Here is a 10,457-nt window from a genome sequence, read left to right as displayed (position 1 = left end):
GAAAAAAGAGCTCAGGAACCTCTAAATTTTGAGAGGTTCCAGGTAGGAGGTAGACTTTTTCCATATTTGGGATTGTTGGACCTTTGATCCCTGGGTCAACAGCCAAATTATGAATGGACTTAGTTGGAAATGGAACAAAAATCCACCCCACTTGTCCAAAAGTCTTCCAACACTCCACCCCCTTATTGGAAGAATATATCTCAAAACTCCTGAAGAAGAAGGTAATGAAAAAAGTGAAGTCCATCAAAATTCCAGGGAAGGCTGTTTTGTGTTTCCAAGAAAGACTCGGACAAACCCAGAGTCCTTCTAAACTTGTCTCCATTCAATAAATTCATTGAGAACAACAAGTTCCGGATGCTTACATTGCAACACATGAGGACTTTTCTACCAAAAAGGGGCGTACACAGTCTCAATAGACCTGGGAGATGCTTACTGACACCTACCAGTCAGTCCCCCCCTCTCCTCTTACCTAGGATTCAGGCTATAGAAGACAAAATTTGTCTTCACAGCCATGCCCTTTGGACTAAATATAGCCCCAAAGGTATTGACAAAACTCACGGACACGATCGTCCAGCACCTGCGCTCAGAAGGAGTACAGGTAGTAGGATACCTGGATGATTGGTGGTTGCGGGCAGCATCCAAGACTACTTGTCCGTAAGCGGCTGGAAAGGTGATCCAGTTCCAGGAACACCTGGGCCTCAAGACCAGTCGCTAGAAGTCTCACTTTTCTCCAGCTCACAAGTTTCAATGGTTGTGAATCCATGGGAACTTGCAGTCACAAAACCTCTCCATTCTATTAAAGAAGGGAAGAAAAAATAGCAGTATCTGTCAGGAGACTAATCCAACACAAGGGGATTCCAAAATGCCAACAGGAAAGAGCACTGGGCTCTCTCCGGTTCGCAATAGTGACAGACCCATTGTTAAGAACCACAGCCAAAGGATGCGCCAGGAGTCTAGAGAAGATACGCATCAAACGCTCGAAGAGATCAACAAGGTTGACACCGACCCAATCGCGCACGCTATTGAGGCCGTGGTCAATGAATAAGAGCCTAACACTGACAATTTTCTTGCAACCACCACATCATCTGTGGTGATTCACACAGAAGCCTCCCTAAAAGAACGGGGAGGCCACCCGTATGAAAGGAAAAGACAGGAAATTGATCAGTCCAGTTCAAAACTTTCACATCAACATCTTGGAGGCTATGACAGTCCTCCTGACGTTGGGGAGACTATCCCCTCGCAAAACACTCCACATCAGATTGGTTCTCAACAACGAAGTGATAGTGATATGTCTAATCGACAAGGCTCGAGTTCACCTCACATCAACCATGTGATGTTAGCCATCCTCCACCTGGCAAGGGAGAGTAAATGGCATTATCAAGCAGTTCACCTTCAAGAGTTCCGCGATGTGACGGCAGATGCCCTATCCAGGCGAAAGCCGATAGAGATAGAATGGTTCCTAGATGCAGACTCGTTCTCCCTTATTTTCAATAAAAGTCCCGGAACTGCAGATTGACCTCTTCGCAACGAGCGACAACAAGTACTAGTAGCCCCTTACGAGAACCTTAAGCAGAAGCGATAGACGTCATGTCTTTCGACTGGAACGGATGGAATCGAAGGTTTCTGCTTCCATCAACCAATCTCCTGCTAAAAGTCCTCGACAAGCTATTATCCTGCAAAGGAACAGCTCCTGCAGTGGCCCCCAAACGGCCTAAAAACAATGGTTTCCTCCTAATTCTAGAATTGGAACTGTAGCTGTTTCCTCTGCCGTACCCAGCTTTATCAAATCTGGTACAGAAGTCGGATATTACATTTCATCCCCGAGACCCAACAATCTGCATTTCAGGAGGTTTTTGCCCTAACAGCGAACAAAAGTTCGGGATCTCGAAGAATGAGACCGACCCCATTGTAGAGTACAAGTCAAGTTCAACCAGGAGACAATGTGAATTGTCTTGGAAGAAAGGACCACCCCTCGTGAAAAAAGGTGACCTGCAAAAATTTCAAAGGTTTCTGTCTCTCTTTCTTCTTTTACCTACTTGAACGAGGCCTGACTTCCACTAAGATAGCCACGTGTAAGTCGGCCTTGACTAGACCTCTTCTATACGCCTTGAGGTGAACCTCATAAGCGAAACCTTTTATAAGGTACCAATGCATACACTAGACCCAAGCCGACAACCCTCCAAAGCCCATTACATGGTCGTTGGTCAAAGTCTTACACTATGCTTCGAACCTAAACAATGAGGATTGTACTCTATAGGAGTTAATACAGAAAGTCAATTTCCTGTTCACATTAGCCCCAGGGGCTAGAGTTAATGAAATATAGGCCATATTCAGTTCACAGAAGAGGGAGAACTGAATCCTTTCCCGATCCTACTTTTCTCGCCAAAACGGGCTGCCCACCAATAGGAGAATCTGCCCACTGAAGGAAGATGTCTCCCTATGCCCAGTAGGGGGTCTTAAGGTCTATCTTGGTAGAACTTCAGACTTCAAGAAGGACAGCTCTTCCGATACGATACCTTAGGATAAAAAATCTATCCCTAAAAATAACTGAGAGCAGTACTCACCTACTTAATCACAGAGCGGATCTTGACAGCTCACCCACAGTTCATGATCCTAAGAAAATTGCTTCTTCATGGAACTTCTTCCTACACTATTCAAAGCAAATACATAAGATAAGACATGTTGTGGTGGCGGCGGGTATCTTTAAAGAACCCGTCGTCTAAGCCTGCGACGAACAGTGAACTACTTTAGGACTTTCCAGTGCATCGGGTGCCTTGGGTACATTTACCCTCAAGTACAAATCATAACTATGATTAACACTGTTCCACATGGGTGCATATCTGACCGATAACACCAGTGCCGAGTGAACGTTTGCGTCACGGTGTTCATACCTTTCCAAAATCTGTACAGATCAGTCAGATTTGGTTTCACATCTCTATTGAGTGGCATCATTTCGATGAAATTACATATTTTCCCAAAAGGAGAAAATATGGACCCTGATGTGTTTTTAATGCCGGATCAGATTCATACCTGATTGTAACTACAATCGATAATTTAGCTACAAGGTAAAATACTGAGCGTATTTGCGTCTTATTGCTGCTATCGCAGTAACAGACAAATAAAACATACTAGAACTTTAATTCAGCCCTAGAAGGGCCCAACTTGAAATCAGAGTACAGATTTCCAAGGGATAAAGGGTAATCTCTAAGATTTACCGTCCGTCCCTATGGAAATACAACCTTTGAATCCTTATAGTCAAAGTCAACACTTTCCCTGCAGGGGGCAGAATGCGCTAAGCTAGTTCCAAGCTTAGTGGATATGACAGATAACGGTAATGTCATATATAAAGGTCTAGGAGACCATATAAGGAACTCATTCAAAGTGAAGGCACTTATACAAACCCACTGATATAGTATTTTCAAGTAATTCTCTGGTAAATTTCCATCAGGACGGCATGGCTGATCCCAAAAAAAAGGGATTTTGAAGTAAAGCAAAAAGTCTATTTTTGGGTGAGATAGCCATGTCGTCCTGATGGACCCGCCCTCCTTTCTAAAAAAGGAGTATACATATATGTAACAAATCCCCACTCGAAACTACTCTATCTGCGGCTATCCATGCTTAATTGAAACAAAGAATAGTTTGCCGGGGTGGTTGGGAGGGGATCCACCGGGTAACCTTGATAACGGCTCCCCTTCAAATTCCAAATTCGCCACTCTTCCCCCTCAGAGCGAAAACGCTATTCGGGGTGAAGACTGCCATGTGTCGTATCAAGAAATACGTCCCCTGATATTATGCGATATCCTTAAGAGTTAATCTAAGGATACTCGCGCCAGGAGTTAGAATTCTGGAGACCTGTGGTCAATTCTCTGGGAGTATCACTGTAGTCAAATATCACCTTAAAAAGCTGCCTAAAGGAACCTTCCATCAGGACAACATGGCTATCTCACCCAAAAATAGATTTTTCACTTTGCTTCAAAATCCGCTTATTATGTTCAGAATACTCGAGGGAGTCGCTCATTGAAGCTCAGAAACAAGACTCAGAACTTGCAAGGATAAGGGATGAAGCTGGATCCCTGAGTGAACTCGAGGCTGAACCCTCCGGTTACTATTTAAAGGATGATGTCGTAATGCACAAATGGCAGCCTAAGAAAGTGCCTGCTGATGCTGAGTGGACCATTCTATATCAGGTGGTAGTGCCACTGCAGTACCGAGAGGAGATTTTAAGGTTGGCTCATGAGCAACCAATGGGAGGACATTTAGGAGTACGCAAGACGGGTGAGAAAGTTTCCCAGGAATTTTATTGGCCAAATTTGAACAGAGGAGTTGCAGAATATTGCCGTAGTTGTCACTCATGCCAAGTGAGAAGTAAAAAGGATCCAAATCATCAAAAGGCACCATTGCAACCCATCCCAGGGGTGGAAGAACCCTTCTCCAAGATCATCATGGATATTGTCGAACCTCTGCCAAAGACAAAGAAGGGACACACCCATTTGTTAACGCTAATGTGTGCGTTAACACGCTTCCCTGACGGTACCTGTTGCGGGCAGCGAGTCACAATGTGTCACGGGCTCTGGTACAGTTCGTGACCACATTCGGGTTGCCAAAGGTTATTCAAACTGACAGAGGTAGTGTCTTCATGTCAAAAGTTTTTGAAGGCACCCTTAAGGAGTTAGGAGTGCAGCACATAATGTCCTCTACTTATCACCCACAGTCTCAAGGTGCTTTGAAAAGATTTCATGCCATGCTCAAAAATGCATTACGTGCATACTGTGAAGACCAGAAAACACGAGATTCATGGCAAAAATCTCTGGGGTTTTCCCCCTTTCAGATGGTCTTTGGACATCAAGTGCGTGGACCTCTAAAACTTTTGAGGGAGATATGGACCCATGAGGAACAAAGTACCAATGTGCTAGACTATGTGGTGAGGTTCCGACAGCGCTTGCACGAGGTCTGCTAAATGGCTCATGAGGAGATACAGAAGTCTCAAGAAAAAAAAGGAAAGCCTGGTATGACCAAGCAAACAGGACAGAAGCACGACAATTCCAAGTGGAAAATAATGTGCTCACCTTTCTACCTGTGCCTGGTAGTCCCTTAGCGGCCAAGTACCAGGGGCCATATAAGGTCGTGAAGAAGCTCAGCAAACTGGATTATGGAGAAGGGACACTGGACTGAAGAAAGGAACACCAGGTGTGTCACGTCAACATGATGAAACCATATGTTGTTCGGAATACCAGTGGTAATGCCACTGCCCAAAAGCCATCACCAGCCACTCCTGCCTCTTCATGTATCAGTAATAAGGAGACAGGCACAGCAACCAGAAGAGGAGAAAGAACAGAATCCTCAAGTTGAAGAAGAGGAGGAAGAACAGAATCCTTTGGGTGAAGAAGAAGAGAAAACCAGTTTCAAGGGAATGCCCGACTCAAGAATTCTGAGGTTTTTAGAGACTTCAAGACCAAGGTCTCTCATCTAGCTCCCCAGCAGCAAGAGGATGTCCAAGCTTTAGTGGAAGAGTACGCTGTGCTGTTTCCTGATGTTCCCAGCCGCACAAATGTAATGGAACATGATGTGGACGTGGGAGATGCACGCCCAGTCCGTCAACACGCGTACAGAGTATCACCAAAGAAGCGAGAACTGCCTGGGAAGGAAATTGATTACATGCTAGAGCATGGGATTATTAGAAAGAGTTCCTCACAGTGGAGTTTACCGTGTGTGTTAGTGGAAAAGCCTGATGGTTGAGTCAGATTCTGTACTGACTATAGGAAGGTGAACAACGTCACAAAGCCAGATTCTTTTCCCTTGCCACATATTGGTGACTGCGTGGATACCATTGGTAATGATAGATATATCACAAAGTGTGATTTGTTGAAGGGATATTGGTGTGTTCCGCTCACTGAGAGAGCCAAAAAGGTTTCAGCTTTTGTAATGCCTCAAGGATCATTTGAATATAATGTGATGCCCTTTGTGATGAGAAATGCTCCTGCGACATTCCAGCGAATGATTAACAGTCTGGTACAGGACCTGGAGGGCGTTGTTGCATATATGGATGACATTGTTATCTACAGCGACTCTTGAAAGGAACACCTGAAGAGACTAAAAGCCCTTTTCCAACATTTAGCAGAGGCCAACTCGTCAATCAACCTCTCCAAGTGTAATTTTAGACAGGCAACAGTCACCTACTTAGGGCACATAGTAGGTCAAGGATCTGTTCGCCCAGTGCAAACAAAGGTTGAGAGCATACAACAATTTCCAGTCCCGCAAAGCTGCCGAGCATTGCGTCGGTTCTTGGGAATGACCGGTTATTACAGAAAGTTCTGTGAGAACTACTCTACCATAGCCTTACCCCTCACTAATCTTCTCGAAAAGCATAACAAGTATGTTTGGTATAATCACTGTCAAGATGAAATAGAAAACTTAGCATTAGAAGTAGGTCAAGTGAGTCGGAAAAGGCTGATAGGATTGCAACCGAAGGATGTGATGTTAACAGAGTTATTGTACCGTGTGGTTGATAATACGGAGGTGCAGCAGTTTCCCACCCATTATTATCTTAAGGATGGGTTGCTTATGAGGAAGTATAGACCCGTCGATATCCCTGAGAATGCTGAATGGGGGATATACCATCAGATATTGATTCCCGCACCGTTTAGAAGAAAGGTGATCGCCATAGCTCATGAGATGGGACACATGGAAATAAGGAAGACGATGGAGAAGATTATGAAACACGTTTTTCTGGCCTGGCATGCATAAGGACGTGATCCAGTTTTGCCGTGTATGTCACGTTTGTAAGATAGCTAGAAAACCTAATGAGCACATCAAGAAGGCTCCCTTACACCCGATTGAAGTATGAGGAGAACCCTTCAGCAAAGGGCTGATTAAAATGTTGGCAGAAAAAGGGATAGATCGAGAGGAAACGGATGGAGAGTATGTCAAGAATTTGAGGAAAAGGATCAGCAAGATAAGGAAATTTTCCCTAAAAAGCATGAAAACGAGCCAAGGAAAAATGAAGAAAAGGTTTGGTATGAAAAATAAGAACAGATAGTTTGCGGTAGAACAACATGTGTTGGTTTACTTACCGATAAAAAGATTCCCTTTCACCAACAAGTTCCAAGAACTATTCCGGATTTTAGAAAAGATCAGTGACCTGACCTACGTTACTGAAATACCAGAAAGAAGGAAAAGTCAAAGTAAGGCCATATTAACTTCGAAACCAATACTGCAAGCACCAGATTTCCACAGGAAATTCCTTATCCAAGTGGATATGTCGGACAATGGGATTGGAGCTGTCCTTTTACGAGAAGTCAAGGAAGGAATTCTTCACCCTGTTTATTTTATGTCGCAGAAACGGAAAAAGCATCAACGAGCTTACTCGACAGTTGAAAAGGAACTACTAGCGCTAATCACAGCAAATAGAAAATTTGAGGTTTATGAGAACAGACTACAAAATGAAGAATTTACAGTCTATTCAGATCACAATCCTTTAATTTTTCTTAATAAAATGGTGAATAATAATCAAAGGTTAACAAGATAGTTATTATGTTTGCAACTATATTGTATTAATGTAAAGTATATATCAGGTAGAGATAACGTAGTTGCAGATTATTTATCTCTGGCTGAATCGGTGGATTCAGGTCCAGATTAATAATCTTTTTGGGAGAGCTATCTTACGAAGCTGGTTTAGCATAAGAGTAAATATTTTATTCACATATTTCATTTGTGTATTTAAGAGATGTATAGCCAGTTCGTAAGGTGAGTTCCACTCATGTATGTTTAACATATGTATGTAAATTACATAAGACTTTCACCATTCATTTAATTGTATTTTCATTCAGTTTAGTATATGTAAATTTACAATTAATTTTAAGAACTAACTTTTTATTTCACGTAGTTTTGTTACAAAGTCTAATGTAATCTCGTTTAGGTATGCTGTATGACACACGATGTATGAGCATGAGGGAATACGTCATTTTTTATGTTTCCACGTGGTTAGAAAGTGCATGAAATTCTCAAATTAGATTTACTCTTTTTTTTATTGTTCCGAGAGGAAGGTGAGCGGACTTAGCTGGAAGAGAGTTGCCTCACAAGCAAGATTTGTACCCCTTTTTCAAATTAATACGTTGGCAACCTTACGCCACTAGAGCCATGGCCCCCACACTACGAGAATGATCTAATAGAAATTTCTAGACGAATTAACCCTGGATAGGTACGGTGGGTCGTTTGCGACCCCGAGCGTAAAAAAAAAACAGGTTTTTCTCACGTGACTCACCCCCGTGACTGAATTTGTGGGTGATCGACCTGCAGGAGGTGTCTCCCCTACACGCTCTAGTAGTGTCCAGATGTGCTTTGCTGTAGCTGTACTCCTTCCCCGATTTCTGAGACGCGTCGGGGTCGTTCGCGTCCGAGTTTACCCTTCTGAGGTAGTTTGCATAATTATCAAAGTTATTACGTATTATGAAATTGTCGTAGAATGGTGCAACTTGTATAGGTTATCAGTTGTGGAAAGTCTTGGTGGATTGTTTGGCTACCATGTGCATGTTTTTTTTTTTAGTTAAAATGTCGTTCATCACCACGAGGACCATTTTACCGCGAGTGCCCCTTTTTCATTTTTTTTCATTTTTTTGCCAAGTCATTTTTCCGTAAGATATTGCCAAATAGTGTCGTAAAACTTTTGCTTGTTTAGTGTTGGAAAGTGTGTCTAGATGATCTGGCTACCCATGCATGACTTTGTTTTTGTCAGATACGACGTAGTTATTGGTATATTGGGTATTTAAATGCGGTTACCAATTTCTGTTTTTTTTTCAATATTTGTAAAAATTACTACGTAGTAAGGAATTGCCGTATATTATTCATTTTTTTTTCATGTTTATGTGTTAGAAAGTGTGCCTTGATGGTTGGGCTAACACGTGCATGTCTTTTTTTTTATCTGAGATGTCGTATATTAGAATGTCGGGCATTTTACCGCGAGTGTCCCTTTTTAATTTTTTTTAATTTTTTTGCCAAGTCATTTTTCCGTAAGATATTGCGAAATAGTGTCGTAAAACTTTTGTTTTTTTAATGTTGGAAAGTGTGTCTAGATGATCTGGCTACCCATGCGTGATTTTGTTTTTGTCAGATACGACGTAGTTATTGGTATATTGGGTATTTAACTGCGGTTGCCAATTTCTGTTTTTTTTTCAATATTTGTAAAAATTTACTACGTAGTAAGGAATTGCCGTATATTATTGATTTTTTTTCATGTTTATGTGTTAGAAAGTGTGCCTTGATGGTTGGGCTAATACGTGCATGTCTTTTTTTTTTTATCTGAGATGCCGTATATTAGAATGTTGGGCATTTTTCCGCGAGTGCCCCTTTTTAATTGTTTTGCATTTTTTTGCTTAGTCATGTTACCGTAAGGAATTGGCAAGTAGTGTCGCAAAACTTATATTTTTATAGTGTTGGAAAGTGTTTCTAGATGATCTGGCTACCCATGCCTATTTTTTTTTAGCCAGATATGGCGTATATATAAGTATGTGTTCGATTTTCCTGTGATTGCCATTTTTTCGTTTTTTCCCATTTCCTTCAAAATTACTACGTACTAAGGAACTATCACAGAGTAATATTTCATTTATATGTTTATTTGTCGGAAAATATGCCTTGATGGTTTGCCTAGCACGTGGCTGAAATTTTTTTTTTTCTGAAATGCCGTATATTAGAATGGCCATTTTTCCACGAGTGCTCCTTTTTATTTGTTTTGCATTTTTTTGCTTAGTCATGTTACCGTAAGGAATTGGCAAGTAGTGTCGCAAAACTTATATTTTTATAGTGTTGGAAAGTGTTTCTAGATGATCTGGCTACCCATGCCTATTTTTTTTTTAGCCAGATATGGCGTATATATAAGTATGTGTTCGATTTTCCTGTGATTGCCATTTTTTCGTTTTTTCCCATTTCTTTCAAAATTACTACGTACTAAGGAACTATCACAGAGTGATATTTCATTTATATGTTTATTTGTCGGAAAATATGCCTTGATGGTTTGCCTAGCACGTGGCTGAAATTTTTTTTTTCTGAAATGCCGTATATTAGAATGGCCATTTTTCCACGAGTGCTCCTTTTTATTTGTTTTGCATTTTTTTGCTTAGTCATGTTACCGTAAGGAATTGGCAAGTAGTGTCGCAAAACTTATATTTTTATAGTGTTGGAAAGTGTTTCTAGATGATCTGGCTACCCATGCCTATCTTTTTTTTAGCCAGATATGGCGTATATATAGGTATGTGTTCGATTTTCCGGTGATTGCCATTTTTTCGTTTTTTCCCAATTCTTTCAAAATTACTACGTACTAAGGAACTATCACAGAGTAATGATTCCTCTAGATGTTTATTTGTCGGAAAATTTTGTTTACTTTTTTTTTGATTGAATATCATCAAATTTTTTAGCTAAAATATTGTTTTACATTTTTTTTTCCGAATTTATTTCCCTTCAAAAAA

Source organism: Palaemon carinicauda, chromosome 3 (genome assembly GCF_036898095.1).
Source record: "Palaemon carinicauda isolate YSFRI2023 chromosome 3, ASM3689809v2, whole genome shotgun sequence".
NCBI lineage: Eukaryota > Metazoa > Arthropoda > Malacostraca > Decapoda > Palaemonidae > Palaemon > Palaemon carinicauda.
Note: the sequence above shows the minus strand (reverse complement) of the source record.